Source organism: Xyrauchen texanus, chromosome 16 (assembly GCF_025860055.1).
Source record: "Xyrauchen texanus isolate HMW12.3.18 chromosome 16, RBS_HiC_50CHRs, whole genome shotgun sequence".
NCBI classification, from domain to species: Eukaryota; Metazoa; Chordata; class Actinopteri; order Cypriniformes; family Catostomidae; genus Xyrauchen; species Xyrauchen texanus.
The window spans coordinates 19,895,352-19,912,821 of record NC_068291.1 but is presented as its reverse complement, the minus strand read 5'-3'; positions in this window follow the sequence as shown (position 1 = coordinate 19,912,821).

Here is a 17,470-nt window from a genome sequence, read left to right as displayed (position 1 = left end):
AAATTACAGTAATTAATTACTCTGTTATCACATCACAACGAACACTACTTATTGCTCATTGTTTTTTAAATAAATTGAAAAAAAAAAAAAAGTATTTTCCAACAACAATGAGCAGTCATATGAGGATTCAGTTAAAAATTCATATACTTTTCTCTTCTGTCTTTATAGTGCAGGGTAGCATGGAGAGGATATGAATAACCTTGTTAGAGGAAAAAGAGAGATTTGGGGGAATGTCACCATATCCTTCAGCAGGGGCTCAGGTGTGGCAAAATATCCCCAGCACTGCTGCTTCCTTGTGCACGCACCCTTCATTACATACTCTCTTTGAAACTTGAGGCCAATTCTGATGTATGTGTATGTGTGTATGTCATGTGAGCATCACACATGCACTTCTTTAAAGGATAAACCAGCATTATTAAAGTCCACCGTGATGCATTCATTCATAATGGCACCTTTCCCTTTTCATTAACCCTCTGGTTTGCAACCCGTCTCCCAGGTCGCAACGTGAAGATAAGTGGACAGTCAGTTCAACAATAGCAACATGCATGCTGAATACATATTCACACAAAAGACAAGTCACGGATGTGAGACGCTCACTCGTCACAGACTCGTCCATCGCGGAAGCACAAAAGAGCACACAGAGTGTTTGAAATAAAAAGAGAAAGGCTGAAAAACAGTAATCCTGGTTGTCCCTTGTGTCATTGTTATATAAATATATACGCACTATATATGTATATGTGTATGTATATGTGTATACATATATATATATATATTATACACATAATAATGCAACAACATGCTTATATATATATATTTTTTTTATATATATATATATATATATATATATATATATATATATTATATATAAAGCATGTTGTTGTCACTGATTGTTATTAATTGTTAAAATATGAATGTGAAATAAGAGGTGATTAAGTAATTCCAAAATTGACCCAAAACATTAAACAAGTCAGTCTCAACAGAACAATAGGGTTAAAAATAAAAGGGGGTCTTGTTTTTGGCACAAGCTTGTAAAGATGTCAGCATGTTTAAAAAAAAAATAGATCGTTCAAATGAGGAATGGTTGATGAGTTGATAAGAGCCCCAGTTGGGGGCAGGTATAGGTGAGGGTAAATCTACTAACTGCACCCCTGAGGGTTGGGCTGGACTAGGGAGGGTCTGGCCTGATGAAACAGGGGCTGATGACCTTATAACCCCTGACTAAAGGGCAAGAGATCAGAATACCACCTGGCTGCACTAGAGAGCTCATAATGGAAATCAAAAACACTGAACAATAAATGAAGATTTAATTAATGCAAAATCTGGTACTGAATGAGACACTGAAAGCAGCTCCCACTTACAAACCCTTGCATCCTCAAGGGAGTGATACACACATATTGTATTTACATTATCCACCTCCCACACTCAAACACCAACACGTGCCCAGACACACACTCATTATGTCAGCAGGCACACTTTTATGCACAATATTGTTATTAAACTGTTGTATGTTGCTTATTCTGGGAGATCTGTGTTTTTCTTCAGCAGTGAACTGTAGTAGTTGACAAATAAAATATCCATACACTTTCTTTTTTCTTTAAAGTCACAATTTTAGCAATTCTTTTTAATGTTTGCAAAGTCAGTTCCCTGAAGTTCACACAGGTTTTAAGCCTATTTTTAAGATTTTAAGGGTATATTTCAGGTGCTGTAACTAGTCCCAAAGTTTATTCACTATTTGTAATCACCTTTTATTCACCCTTTTCTTTGCAGTTCACTAAAAATGTCCAGCAGTGAGACAAATAAATGTATAAGAGTGCTAATGTTTCATGTAGCCTCTCAATATTAAGCACTAATAATAGCATGTCAACATTTTTTTTAATAAAATCTTTTTAAGTCTGTTTACATTTTACAAACAATAAGGCCTGTCTTGTTGTCTTCTTGCCAAAATGAGTCCGACTGCAGGGAGTGATAATGCCCCCTATGCCACTGTTTGCTTTTTTGATGGAGTGGATCTGTGTGTGTGAATCAGCACATCAAACACAGAGAGATAATCAGACATGTGCACACACAGTCAGAACCATCATTATATTCACCTTCATGCCATCCCAGATGTGAATTACTTATTTCTTCAGCTGAACAAATTAAGATATTTAGGAGAATATCTCAGCTCTATAGGTCCATACAATGCAAGTGAATGGTGGCCAGAACTTTGAAGGTCCAAAAAACACAAAGTCAGCATAAAATTAATACATACAACTCCAGTGTCTAATTCCATATCTTAAGTAGTAGTATGAAAGGTGTGGGTGAGAAAGATATCAATATTTAAGACCTTTTTAGCTATAAATTCCCCCTGACCAGTAGTTGTCAAAATACACACAAAAAAAAAATAATTGCCAAGAACAAAATAAGAAAATTGTGGAAGTGAAAGTTGAGATTTATAGTAAAAAAGGAATTAAATATGGATCTGTTTCTCACCCACAGATTTAACCACTGGAGTCTTATGCATTACTTTTATGCTGCTTTTATGCACTTTTTGGACCTTCAGAGTTTTGCTCACCATTTTTCCTGCCTTGTATGGACCTACAGAGCTGAAATATTTTATAAAAAATGATTTGTGTTTAGCTGAAGAAAGAATTTAATACATATTTGGGATGGCATGAGGGTGAGTAAATGATGAGATTATTTTCATTTTGGGGTGAACTATCCCTTTAAGGGAAAAATAATAATAATATGCACTTTCTTAAAAATTACATTAGCATTCATCTACTCTGCGTGCTAGTAGTAGGGCAGGTGAAAAGGTGAAAATAGACAATAACCCATGCTCTCTATTTCATTTTGGCATTTAGTGTTGGTTCTAAACTGCATCTTGTTTTGACAGATAGGAGCAAAATTAGCACTTGACCTATCTGATGTGACATTCCACCCCACCCTTTCCCTTACGCACTGCACAAACGTTTTACGAGGGTGGTATCCTTCTCTCTCCACAGGCTTTCATTTCTAAGAGAAAACGGGATGAGAGATGAGTGGACAGAAGAGGGGAGGGTGAGAGAAGGCTCTCTATGTTGTGTATAGGTTTTTGGTTCAACACATACAGCACATGTCTCCCCCTGCTGGCTAAAGAATGCCATTGACAAAAACTGTGATAAGTCTTACAAGAACTCTCAAATCATTGTACAGTAAATATTACCCTTTTGACTTATTCAGTATATAAAATATAATGGATTATATATAAATAGGGTTCAAAACATACTACATTTAAAAGTCATAACAATTAATCTGGTATTAACTCATACCATGCTGATTTTAAAGGGACAGTTCACCTAAAATTAGCATTTTAAGCAGAATGTAAGGGAATGACACATTCCGCTCCCATTCACTTTCATTGTTTGGAAAAAAACAAAAAAACCAGCAACAACATTCTTCTTAATTTCTCCACTTGTGTTCCACAGTAGAAAGTCATACGAGTTTTGAACAACATGAGGGTGGCGGAATGATGACATAATTTACATCTTTGTTTCTTTTATTTTATATTGTTGCCTTTAATACTGGGTCTCCCCAACAGATTATATGTAAAGCAATTTGATGGGTCTCATCTTTGGCCCCAGGAACCCTGATTGATTTGCGGGTGATTCAGATATCTCACTGGATTTCTTGCTTGTCATTAATATTCTAATCCCATCCCAGCGGCGTTTGACCTGAAGTCTCTTAAATCTGATTAGATCCATCTGCATCAGTCACTCACACTTAAAGTGAACTAAAATAAAAACATTGAAACTAAAGTGATAGTTCATTAGCAGGTTTATATTGATAATTAACATGAAATTAAAGTGAAAAATATGATGCGATGACTGTACGCTGCACAATGTGACAGCATTAATACTGTGTATATGTATACAAAATTTTGCCATATGCAGCAATTCATTGATAAAATGGTTGTCATTTGTTTGAGATGTGATAGCTCACTATAGTTTTTTCATGAGTGTCCTGGGTTATGTGGAGATTAGTGCTCTAACCGCTGTTTCAGCCTTGTAGTACTTTTACCCCTTGACCTCAAATGTCTTAATAAGACTCTGCCATATGTCTGAGTGTCTTTATTAAATGCTCACACAATTTCAGCATGCTTTACAGCTTAAGGCTAGCCATATTTTTTAAATCATGCTTTCAACTTAATAAAATGACACACGCTCAGAATTCATAGCAATCTCCTTAGCTCAACTTGAAGATTTTTGTAAGCGTCTCTGACCACAGCAACAAAGTCATTTCATCACAGCAAGCAATCCCAAAAGTGCTTCTTTTAGATGATTGCAAAATCCATTGTCTCTGTGTCTCATGATTAAACTAGTTTTAGTGAAATTAGGGCAATGTCGACTAAGATTCTTCTTCATTTTCCTGAGAAATTTGATCAAAGAAAAAGCACAGATGGAGGATTTGAAAAATCTGAGTGACAATATTCATTTGCCGAGATGATCAGTGCATACCTCGCTCGATTTAGATAAAGTTCAGTCAATATGTAATCTCTGCTGGAGTGAGTATATTAGCTAGAGAGAAGCTAGAAGAACACTAGGGAAATAGTATAGTGTGAGAGGTTGTATCCACAATAATAATAATAATAATAATAATAATAATAATAATAATAAATAAGTAATAATAATAATAAACACAAATGAGAACTCTAAAAAGGATTGTTCACCCATAAATGTAAATTCTGTAACCATTTACTCAAGCTCATGTTGTTCCAAACCCGTTTAACTTTCTTCCTTGGAACACAAAATGAGATGTTAGGCAGAATGACAGCCTCAGTCATCAATCATGTTAATTGTATGGGGGAAAAAAAAGATGCGCACAGTTTTAGAACTACATAAGGGTGAGTACATTAAATTATTACAGACGATTACATTTTTGAGGAAATACTCCATTAATATATATATTTTTTACTCTCAAAGACAGGATTGGAATTAAATGCAGAACAACTGTTTTTTAATCTGTGCTCAGATTTGCTAAGATATCAAAGTCTGTGATCAAAAGTCAGAGATTTCAATGTGTGCTTACTTTTAGCATTTCTCATCAAATTCCAAAACCCAAATATCTGGTTTATGATATCCACATTTTTATATTTTATTGCTCTACACAAATAAACATTATTCGATGGTTCTTTGCTTTATAGCAGTTATATAATATAGAGCTGACTACTTGGTTCTTTTGAGATTAAAATTGCTTCACGTTATAACACATATATAACACATATATAAGATTTAAGTACTTTTTACTGTCAATCTCCACTTCCACTTTCAAATTCTTCTTCTTTTGGCAATTCAAATTATTTGTGCATCTCGCCACTGGGCAGGGAGCAGAATTTATAGTAAAAAAGGATTTAAACATGAATCTGTTTTTAATCTACACCTAATACATCACTTCTGAAGATATGATTTAACTACTGGAGTCTTATGGATTAATGTAATACTGCCTTTCTGCTTTTTGTCATTTGAAAATGTTGGATCTCATTCACTTGCCTACAGGAGGACCTACAGAGATGAGATATTCTTCTAAAAAATGGAGTTTGTGCTCAGAAGAAGAAAGAAAGTCATACACATTTGGGATGGCATGAGGGCGAGTAATTGAGGGGAGAATTTTCCTTTTTGGGTGAACTTTCCCTTTAAGAACATTTGTAACCTGCTCTAATATTTTGAGTCACTCAGTCCCAGAGACACATTATGATTAGTTTTATGCCCTAAAGTAAAAAGCAAAGCATTTAAATGATTGTATCTCAACACTGTTTTGTAGCAGAAACATAACCATATATTTTGAAAGCTTAGGCTTTCCTTCTTACCAATGCATGAAACTCAATATGAGTGCGTTTACATGGACGGTGATTATTGAGCTACTGCCGGTTTTTGCATGGTTGAGCTAAAGTCTTCATCTCTCTATCCAAGTATACATGACACCATGCGTAAACCTTTTGCATCATATTAGCATGTTGAAGATGTCCGCTAACTAACTTCTCAACAGCGAGATGCACGCAACAGGAACAATACATAAAAAAATTTACAGCCATGTGCATTTCTTACATTCTTTAAACCTTGATTTTGGTGCAGATTAAATGTACGTTATCCGTTGTGCTTATGGTCCAAAGGCAGAAGACGATGTAATTTGCTCCTGGATTGTTCAAACAATGTAAGCTCTGCTTTGCTTCACATAATGCCTTCAATTTATAAGGATATTATCCTTATAAACTCTGTGTAAAGCATAATGATCATGTTTAAATTGAGGAGCAATGTTGTGAATAAATAGACTATTAAGAAAATATATGGTTATCTGACCTGTTGTTTGCTTCAGGCTGCATATTCAATAAATATCATCTAAGAATGGAATCCACATGAGGTAAGTAAAAGATGCTGCTATATCCACTCAACCATAAATGACATGCAGATATATGTGTAATTTGTAATGTTTACATTCTGCATTTAAGGCAGTAATCCAAGCATGGTGAGCTTGGCCATAGTATGCACGTTACAACCTTTTATGTATTTTATGATGGAATTTGTGAAAATGATCCACATAAGATCATGAAAAAGGTTAAAAGACATTTGGTGTTACTGCAAAGATCGGTGTTGGGTGTAAATATGTTCTTTAATGACAGATAAGATAATTAGTCAAAGGGCAGAATACAGACCAAAGAATAATAATTAGGGGTACATAATTGTGTCACAAGTGAGAATGACTTACAGACTGCTGATCCGTCTGAAAAGGAACAATTCTAGCATTTGCCGTAATACCATTGTGTTTTTGTTGCTCTACCTCTTTTTCTCTGCTTTGTGCTGCATTCAACTTGGTTAAATATACATTGTGTGGCACCTCTGTTTTTCGAGCATGCGCATAATGGCGAGGCCAGCTGAGCTACAATCGTATTATCTAGATCTGTTAGTTTGAATTGGAAAAAAACGGACTGGTACAAATTCAGTTGGACTAAACCTATTACACAACATTTTAAAATGACAAATTATTGTTTTAGTCTGGCTAAAATCAAACTTTTAAAGTGCATGTAAGTACACTCATTGTGTCTAGGTCAAAGTGACTCAAAATTATGGAGCTTGTCACATACAGTATACTCACTCAAGTCAACAACTGTCTCATTTGTTTCCATTTTTATTTTCTTCCAAGGAATTTTAAGAGAAACATCTGAGACAAAGTTGATACTTACACGTAGGGCTTCACATTAACGCTCGTCCACCCACCAAATGCTGGTAAAAATCAGCAGTCGCAGGTACCTCTATCACCCTTACTTGCCACTTTGGCGGGTGACATTTTCAGAGTTTTTTCTTGCATTGAATATTCTGTGAATGTCGGGAACCACCAGTCAATTTTAATTGTGTTCATCTCACATTCAGTGCTTTACAAGTATTAAATATGCTTCTCATATTCGTAGGGCAAATAAAGAATGGTTTCTTGTGAACCACCGCAGTGCACATCAGCGTGCTTCAGAGAAAGGATAGGCTGTAGCTAAAGCTCTGGGATAACATAGATCAGAACTTGCGAGTCAATCAGGCTTTACTTGATATCGTGGCAGAGGCCCAAAACATATGCAAGTTATTTGAATTCAACACAAAATGTTCTACTTTAAAGTGTAATTAAAATTTACTCCAACTGTGTGACAGCTGAGACATAAACAGCACTGACAAGATAAAGAGTTTACTGGTACACACTCACTGAGCACGTTATGAGGAAAATTATGGTCCATCCGCCTCAAGATTCAACGTTTATTTTGAAATGCTATTCTGCTCACTACAATTGTACAGAGTGGTTATCTGAGTTACTGTAGCTTTTCTGTCAGCTCGAACCAGTCTGGCCATTTTCTGTTGACCTCTCTTATCAACATGGTAAACTCTAGAGACTGTTGTGCATGAAAATATCTGGAGATCAGCAGTTACAGAAATACTCAAACCGGCCCAACTGGCACCAACAATCATGCCACGCTCGAAATTACTTAATTTCTTTTCCCCATTCTGATGGTTAATGTGAACATTAACTGAATCTCCTGACCTGTATCTGCATGATTTTATGCATTGCACTGCTGCCACACGATTGTCTGATTAGATAATAGTATGCAAAAGCAGGGTTGGGATTGGGAATGTTACTTTTGAAATGTATTCCACTACAGATTACAGAATACATGCTGTAAAATGTCATTTGTAATGTATTCTGTTAGATTACTCAAGGTCAGTAACGTATTCTAAATACTTTGGATTACTTCTTCAGCACTGGTAAATTTTTTCACTTGTTTTGATTATAAAAACTGCCAGTACAGTGAGACAAATTACACATGTTAAAAATACATTATCTGAAAAACCTAAATATCTTATGCAGTGTTGTTTCTAAAAAAGATCAATCAAATTCATCTTGTTTTAAGGATTTGTAGATATTTTTACAGGAGAACAATATAAAAATTATTATCAATAATGAGATTTTTGCCCTAATATCAATCAGACATCTTACTAGAAAAAAAAAAATATGATCATGTCTGGTTACATGTGCAGGTAGAAATATGGTTAGAAATAGCTTTTTAGCTTAGCGTAAAACTGGCAATTTACACAAGGTTTATTTTTATTTTTTCTGCTCCAAACTTACTTCAAACTTCTCTGTCTGCTCATATTGATGTAACACATTATAAGAAAGTGTTTCACCACTGTTCAAATGCACTTTGGATCGAATAATTTATATGGATAAATGTTTTCCATATAAACATTAAATGAAACTAATTGCATTTGATGCAAATACATCTTCTTCAGTAATCAAAATACTTTTAGAAATGTAACTGTATTCAAATTACCAATTATTTAAAAATTGTAACTGTAGTGGAATACAATTACTTATATTTTGTCATTTAAATACATAATCCCGTTACATGCATTCCGTATCTTCTAACCCTGTGCATAAGTATGTGTACAATTCTTTCTAATAAATTGCTCAGTGAGTGTAGAATCATATACAATCTATTAGGGTGAATCTACAGCACTTACTTAAAAGGTTTCTAAATGTGTTTAGGCTATTAATTTGTTTTTGTTTTTTTCTAGTACCTACATTAACCAGAGTAATGAGGAGCCATCCGTGATTATGGCCTTATTATTACAAATGGCACTTTTTTAAACAATTGAAGATCAATGCTAAACTTTCATCAAGGCAAGTACAATTTAGAATGTAGGGGTTAAAACCTAGACTTCCTTGAATTATGGACAGTCTATTGACAAATGGTTCCTCCTGTTCTATCCTACTCCTGTTATATCTGGCCATTTTCAGATATTCAGAGGTGACATAAGAGCTGACTTATAAACTCATTTAATTCTTGTTTAAATAAATTATTTCGAAACAAATGCATGCAGTGAAAGCCTCCAGTAACCTTTATCAATTGTTTAGGGGGCGTGGGATTCTGGCTAGTGAAAATGCTAAGTGGCTTGTGAATTTGGAACATCACTAGCCACATTGGTCAGTTAGCCAAAAAGTTAATGTCAAGCCCTGCTTAGAAATTCCATTACATTATCTTCTGAGTTTTACAAGAGAACTCTATGCTGTAAAACCTAAGAGTAGAGGACAGAGTTTGTGTTTAGTTGTAGATGGGCAGCAGTGAGGTAGGAGGTGTCTTATTTAGTGGGACAGAAGGACTTTGCAGGTTTGAGGAGCAAGCGTGTGTTCACAGGACAGGAGGGTGGAGGGGTGAGAGTCTCAGGTGCAAGTCAGGAGTCTCTGCTCAGCAGCTCTCTGATCAGCCAACAAGCACATCACGCCGTGTTAGCACTGTGTAGGTGAACAGACTGTCGCATCGTGTAAAGGAACGGACACTGTTTCCTGTGGCTCTAATGCCAGAACTGAGTGGGGTGCAGGAGTGTGTGAGAGAGAGGGGGAGTAAAAGAGATAGATGGAGAGAGAGGGAATTCAGCATGAGCAGACAGATGGAAATTACCCTGGCAAGGTATCAGAGAGTAGCTGCAACAAAGACCTTTGTTTAGTTGCTTTAGAATCCCATGTTTTTTGCAAACCGTAAGATGACAGGCATGCATATTCATTAGATCATTTGCATCCAAACTTCTGTACCAACCCAGATTAGCATTACAGTTTTAAAATGCTGTTTTATGGTGCGAGTAAAGAGGTACACTACCTTAGGCAGTCTCAAGCATATTTTCAATTAAACACGCAACACAAGTCCTTCATTTTCTTTTCCACAAAAGACCCTTGAACAGCTGTGTTTGAACAGCTCTCTGCATCCAACTAAAATGAATAGTTGAATGCAGCAGTGGTTGTAAACGTGTGCTAATATGCGGTCATGTCAGAAGAACTTTGTCATGCTTTATACTATAAAATAAATCTGAGTCATCTTGCCTCCAGGGTTGTGTAATGTAAAGGCAGGCCCGGTGTAGATGGCAAAACACAACAAGCTATTTCACACTACCAATTAGCAATTGTAGCATGCTGGCTCTTAAAGCCCCATTAAAATTGCCTGTGGCGTAGGGTACGTCCTCTGTTTTAATAGCTTCTGAAAGCCTTTCAGTTTCAGTAGAATGAGCCATTTAAAATCTCAAACAGCATAAAGATGGACGGGATGTTCTGTCGCCGTTCTGCGGCATACACTTGGACATCTGGTCAGTGGGACATTTGAGAGTGGGGTTGGACTGGACAAGCAGAACAAGACTTTTGTCCAAAGTCAAATGAGTATTTAAAGAGGCTTAAAATGAAGGCTAAAATGGCTGACTTCACTCAAATACTGCCTGGTTTGTCAACTACTGCCAGTCAGAAGTTGTTGATATTAGAGGGAATTAGACTTGCAAGGGAATAGGACATCTAAGTGGCTGTTAACAAGCATCTCTGCTCTGAACATCTCCGACCCTACAACCAAAAACATTTTCAGAGCACTTGGATGTATTATAAATAGGGCTGTGAGTCTAATTCATTTAGTAGTATAATTAATTACATAAGATGCTAATTAATAAATAAAAATAATTGCAAATGACATATTAATATAACAATATTTGCTGTGACAGGCACCCAAAATAAATATAATCAATATAAATAGTCAAAGATATTACATTATTGTGGCAGACAATTGATTGGACAAATAATGATTAGAAGTCAATATATTGTTTGCTTTATTGCCATATCATTGACCATAAGCCAATCACTGGCTAACAGTTCACATCAATGCATTTTGCAATTATGTCAATCTCGCCGAGGTAGACTTAAAAGGCTTTTATCAGTGGACATGTGTTTGCGTCTATCTGCGCTGTTTTTGTTGGTCTATATACACGTTTAAAAAATACATTGAGCCCCTGCATTTAAAGTTGTGGTCTGTCCAGCTGTCTGAACACAAGAATACATTCTGCTGTGTGAGCCTCATTTATTTATTGTGCTGCCTGCTGCTTGCTCTCAGTAAGTGTGATTTGTTGCTATTACTGTGCATTACCAGTACAGCTGGAGTTGCACTGACTGCCCCCTACTGACTGCGACTCGCAAAAGGTGGTTCTTCAGGCTTGAATTGGAAAAATTCCTTATTTCTGAATTAGCTTTAATTGTTTTACGCATAATTTTTCTTATTATTAATCTCACTGAATTAACATGTTAAACTGAAAGCCTAAATTCTAAAATGCATATTATAAAACGGGCAAGATTCTGGATGCTGATTAGTCTTTACAGTTCCAAAATCATACAGCACCTCAACACTTCGTGTACAAAACATGACAATGGAACAGATAATAGATACTTTTTTTGATTATGAATGGGTAATTCTGAGTACAAATTTTACTTCGGACAGCACAAAACAAGAAGTTAACAAACGTAACAAGAAAATCAACAAAACAATGTGTAAATAAACTTGCAAACCGTGAAACCATACAAGCTCATTAATTCAAGCCGGTGTATGCTGGGAACAACAACTTCAAAAGTAGAGTAAAATGTACTTATTTTATTTACCACTGAAATTTACTCAGATTAGCGAATAAATGACAAGGTGTTCTAATTTAGGACTGATACATGATAACTTATTGTAGGCCTGTTGCGATTATTAAATAATTGTCTGATCGCAGTTATTTGATCTAACCGTGGTTATTTGAGACAACCGCGATTATTGTGCACTTCAAATTCCAGTCACATTTTAATGTCCAAATAAGGAAAGTTTAAGCGAATATATAAGCTAAATGTCATAAACGGCGTGTTTTTGTGCCATTCAGTTGATCTCCGACTCCGATTACTGTACAGGTTTGAATTATAACAAATGTAGTATTTTTTAATTCATGCTTAAACAATGTAGAACGTATGTAATCTTTTCTGCTATATTTACTTCACCACCATATTTGTTTTTGTGTTTTTTTTTCAGTGTATGAATCACTGAATTTGTGCAAACCCTGTATTTACTGTAAATAGGGATATTTTTGTATGAGTAAGAACAAGTGGTAAACAAATTCTTTCACATTATGTTAATTTAAATGTAAATATTTATTCCTCAGTCATTAAATAAAGTAGTAACATTGGTAAAATAATTTGACAAATTATTGTAAATGAGTGCTCTACAGTGGTGGAAAAAAAGGTGTGAGGAGCTTTGATTCCTCACTGTGTGCCTCTCCATTTCTCTATCGTTTTTTTCCAATACACTCTTCCTTTCACCGTACAAAAATGTGAACACAGGCAAGTGTCCATCTTAAAAAAACAAACACACACACACACGAAAAAAATATGCACGGTTTGCTCTATGCATATCCAGTAGAAGTGAACTGTAATTATTCCTTTGAAGCTAAAAACAGTATCATTAAGAATAATGGCATCATTAAGTACTAGAAGCTATTACAGTGGGTGAATTTGTTGCATTGATAATGAGGCTTCAGACAGGAAATGAAGATACTAATTATGGGATAAAACACCTACTCAGTTAATTGGAAGCAAAGAGCAAAGTGAAAAGAAAAGCATTTGCACAGAAGGGGGAAAACTGTACAAGATAAGTTCTTGACCTTTTCTAGCATGGAGTAATGGTACAGTACAGATCATAGCCTCTGATTCAGCTCCGCTCTGCAGCATCAGAAGGGGAAGATTTCATGTTATACTTGTATAATGGTACTGAACAATGTGCTGATCTCAACAAGACTGATGATAGTTTAGTTTCTTTACATACCTCCAGAAGAATGTTTTTTTAGAATGTGATTGACAAGGATTTTAAATGTGAATAAAAAATATGTGTACTGATTGTGCATGCAGCTTTCATTACCTAGCTTTTATATTAATTTACAGACTTATGTGGAATATACGTAAGTTATGTTGAGCAAGAAAAAGCAAAAGCTTGATTAAAAATGGTGACAAACTTAAAATATACACTTAAATGTATACATTATATTTAGTATAACATTAGTAGAGTAAAAAATGTAACATTTTAACCTAAAATATTGATGTTAATAAAACAAGATGAGAAAATTATGTCAACTATTCCTTTCTGAAAGTAGTAAAAATTATTAACAGAAACACCTGAGCAACAGTGCCAACAGAGTCTCCTGTATTTTAAGCATTTTTTTCCCATCAAGACTATTAAAAGTTGGGATGTCCTGATACCTTTTTTTTTTTTTTGAGAACGAGTACCAATACTTCCTTATTGGTATCCGTCAATACCAAGTCCGATACCTGTTTTTTTTTTCTGAATTCCTTATCCAACGTTTATTTCAATTTTATCATCAAAATTGTGTTTAATTAAATTGATTCATTAAAACTTTAATCAAATTAAACTATAACAATTCATTTTCAACATTATATTGCATTATTTTGATCAAATTAAGTGTTTTTATGCACAGTCTCACAGCACTGTCCAAAACACAACATTGGAGTTATATTTTGTCAAACAAAGTGCTGCATAACAGCATCACAGATGTGAGATACTGCTAAAACATTACTTATTAGTAGCAGTATTACTGTGAATATTACATAACTATACAATAGTGATTTCTGTCATACTTTTTCCATTTAAATGTAGCTTTTATTTTGGTTAAGGGTTTCTTTGTTGCTACGGTCTCAATCCGGAAAATCCAGACGCTACGTGACTTATCAAACCGCAAAAGGTTGATATTTAATTTAGTAAATATGTAGTCTGTATGTGCCTCGTGCTACAAAGTGAATTAGTACTCTGCTCGCTATCATCTGCTACAAACAGTGCACAATGCTCATGATGATGCTTTTCGTGTATTTGCCAATGATCTCTAAAAGGTATACGAACTTTATGTCTTTATATTGGCAAAACACCGGCTCCACACATTTACAAAGCGATCACATTTAATTAATAACATGCAATCACATTTAATTAATCACATGCATGACGCATGCAAGCTACATATGTATGTCATCAAATTGCAGCATTTGCAGTTTATTAATCACACTGACAAGTTGATTATTTTGATTTGTGCGCTGAATGTTTTCGGAAATGACATTCATACGTCAGATGGCATCGGTTTTTGGTATCCCGGCATTTTTACGAGTACAATTATAGGAGTACATGAGCACAGTATCGGTACATCCCTAATATAAAGCATTTTAATGTAATAAAGTTTAATTTTATTTTTTTATTAAAATGGCAAACTAAATATGTAGAATACATCACCAGAGAGGCCTATCCTTCTTATATGCCTGTAAGGGAGTCAGGGATTCTGTCTGCATTTCATCTAAGCACTTTTTTTCTTCAGTCGGAGAACCTGTCCCTCTGAAAATATCTCAAAACCAATGACAGGTCTTCAATCCCCATCTGTGTCCCAGTCTCTTTAAGGTGTCAGACGCTTCAAGCAATTGTCACTGCCCAAGACGAAGGACTCTTAACCTCACCCGCTCAGCCTCCTCTCTTCCTCTGTCACTCAAGAGAGGTGTCCGGCAGTGGCATATGCCTAAGGGCATCAGTGTTCTACTTATACTTTATTTTCCACTGTCAGATACTCAAGAATGTCCTTACAGTCAACATTATATTATCAGTAATGTAATGGCCGATAATACAGACTACTGTAGTTCATGAGCACGTGTTATGGTACAAACATTTATGGCCTAATGTGGATGACCGTATTTAGTAGTTGACTTGTACATTTATACACTGACCCCCAAAAACTGTTTTTGGACACTTAATTACATTTTAAATTATATTGTTCCAAATTAAGACAAAATGTCATCACTTTAATGTGTTGTACTAAATCTGTGGTGAACTTGATGGGAACTGACTTCACATACAGAATCCACTAAAAATGACCTTGAGGCCTGTCAATTAAAAGTAGCAGAAATGGCAAAAATTAAGCATCTGGCATCATTTGTATTTAGATGCCACTTGGTTTGATTTTGTGTTATCAAATGCAATGACATGTACGTTTTCAAGAGTGGCTTAAGTGCCAAATACTTTTTGGGGGCCACTGCATATTCATTTCTGTGGATTAATCTTTATGGTATATTCTTTTATGTTTAATTGTTCAATAGTGTTAAGTATGTATTTGTTGTTACATAGAATCATTAAATCATAATATTACTCATTTTCACTTAACATCTGTGAGTAAGAAATTGACAGTAAATAAAATTTCATAAACTGAAATTTAACTAAATAAAAGTTAAAACTGTTCCAAACATGCCACTGACCAATGCAAAACATGGCATGTGAAATGGAATGTAAAAAACAGAATGAGAGAAGGTCAGCCAGGAATTCAAATGGAAGACATTTGCAGTTCCAACAAGACCGGGAGTGTGAGCACACATCTGAACCTCAGTCCTTGCTGGAATAATTGCGGGAGCACATCTGGTGCACTTTGAAAATGAATTGGCCCAGCACCGCTATGCTAATGACTGCACGGTAGTCTAATAAGTTAGGGAATGCTGCATTCCAAATGTCATCCTGGGTCGGTCCAGCACTTACTTAGTTCATTTACTTGCATCGAGTTTGATTCCAGATCTGTTCGGCACAAACTCCATTCCCCTTGTATTTACTTTGCAATTAAATTGTGCAAAAACACTTATTTTTCTGTTTAGTGTGATTTTTGTAACTGATTCTCAATCACTACTATGTAGCACTACTAATTTTATGCTAAGAATATAACAATCAGTACATGTAATTTTATGCTAACAATGCAATTGCCTATTTATTTTTTTGCTGACAGTGAACGAGATTACAAGGAATGACAGAAAGAAGGGCAGGGTTATTGTTTGAAACTTGTTTAAAAACTGTCATTATTTTAAAGTTCTGTTTGGTGTGGTGGCTCAGTGGGTATTAGCACAGTCACCTCACAGCAAGAAGGTTACCGATTTGAGTAGTGGCTCACGCTTGGCCTTTCTGAGTGAAGTCTGCATGTTCTCCCAGTGTTTGCATGGCTTTCCTGCAGGTGCTCCGGTTTCCCCCCACAATCCAGAGATATGCAGGTCAAGTGAAATGGAGACTCTAAATTTCCCATTGGTTTATGTGACTGTGTGAATGTGTTTGTCTGTGGGTTAGTCCTGAGATGGACTGACCACCTATCCAGGGTGTTTCCCTGTCTTTTTCCCAAGACAGCTGGGATAGGCTCCGGCACTCCCCATGACCCTACATAGGATGCAGTTATAGGGAATGGATGGATGGCTGTTTGGTGTGGTGCAGAAATTAAACACTGCAGCTTTAAGTTGATTAATATGAAAGCTGTGGCAAATGTACTTAAGGGCAAAACCACTTAAGATAACAGTCTTAAGGAGCTACTTATCCACAATTAGCTCCAAGTCAACCATACATTCCTTTGTCCAGCTTCTGAGTTACTGTGCCAGTGTGAGTGTGATAAAGAGGGATCCATTTTGGCTCTTAATCTGCAGTGTATTGGTTTAAGCAGTGGTGGATGCCCTGAAGGCAACTACAATCTCAGTGAGTACCACCAGTTCACTTTACCTTGCCTCTGCTGCCTGGCAAGTATCTTCAGCTCACTCATTATCTCATTCACGGTGGTAGGTATTCTTGCAAGAAATCTTGTCAGGCTGTTACTTACCATCCAATTAGCCAGCTCATCTGCACTCTCTCACCAAGCAGAAAAAACTTAACAAGGCCCATGTGTAAGTGACATGATCTCCATGTTTGTGTGGATGTGCTAATAACGACCTGCGGCGCCACCTGCTGTACAGAGCTGTAGCCCTGTGTCACAATGCCTTCTCTTTACAACATCTGGCTAAGCCCAAGGCACTGTGAGAAGGGAGCAACTGAGTGGAATAAGGAGAAATAGGGTCCCCTCGTAGCTTTGCACAGGCCTGGGCAAGAACCCCTTCTGTCAGATTGCACTGCCATTGATGTGCCATTCCCCTTGTTGCCTCATCGTTAGTCCATGCAGTAAATTAATACAATTGAGCACAGTTTTTCTCCAGGTCCACATGGGTATTGTTCTGAGTGTGTGCTCAATGAAACCTCAATCCCCCAAGCTCATGTGTTTTACAAGGAGAGATAGTGAGTCAGAGAGAGAGAGAGAGAAAATGGGGATAAGGTTAG